Here is a 972-nt window from a genome sequence, read left to right as displayed (position 1 = left end):
GATTTAGAGAGTAAATCTTTTTAGGTAAAATTGGTATTATTGTATCATTATTATCTATGTTATTTCTTATTTTGTACATATATAAGTCCTTAAAACATTTATTTACTTACGTAATGATGGATATAATAGTTTATAAATTCTGGTATTCCTTCAAATAAATCAACAATTTTCTTGCAAAAAATGCATTTTATCCCATAATCTTCTATGAAAGTGTAATCTACTATTTTTAATGTCTCGTCGTATTTTTGTTGCTATATATGGATGATAATCTTTCAAATGTGCTCGTAAAATATCTATTTCTCCAAAACAATAACGAGAACAAGCATGGCATTGTACAAGGCCATGTTTGAGCGGAATGAAATATTTTTCCATAGGGTCGCTTCGGAGAATTTCTGCAATTTTTGTACCTCTCATCTTATATTGTTACTTATTGAAATTTTTACTTATTATGAAAATTGAATAAATGATCTTTGTTTTTGCTGATTTCTGACAACGATAAATTTTATTACAATTGCGCTTCTTAATTTTCCTTATTTTATTCAATATTACCACAATCAATTGTAATTATACTACGATCACTTGGCACGATGACTTTCACTTCCGCACTACCTTACAAAGTATTATATGTTCAGGGTTGCCAGATTTTTGACCACTTTTGCACTGCACCACTTTTGTTCTGCGCTCACTGCACTTGTGTCGCCAATATAGTACTAAAATAGTCCAAAGTAGCCCAAAACTATTTATACTAGACTGGGTGTTTCCAAATTAAATGGCAAAACTTCGGGAGCGTGTAGAGGAGTAAAAAACTAAGAAAAAAAGTCCTATAGACATATGCTCGTTTTTGCTCCGTTTCAGAGAAATCGAAAAAAAATGTTTACATTTCTTGCCATATCTAGCACCGACATATTTGATTACATTTTCCACTTTCTGTTATGAATTTGTCAGTCGCTCTTTGAAAGCCTTTAACAGTAG

This window comes from Mycetomoellerius zeteki, unplaced genomic scaffold (genome assembly GCF_001594055.1).
Source record: "Mycetomoellerius zeteki isolate Tzet28-1 unplaced genomic scaffold, Tzet1.0 scaffold102, whole genome shotgun sequence".
Taxonomy (NCBI): domain Eukaryota; kingdom Metazoa; phylum Arthropoda; class Insecta; order Hymenoptera; family Formicidae; genus Mycetomoellerius; species Mycetomoellerius zeteki.
This window is presented reverse-complemented; position numbering follows the sequence as displayed.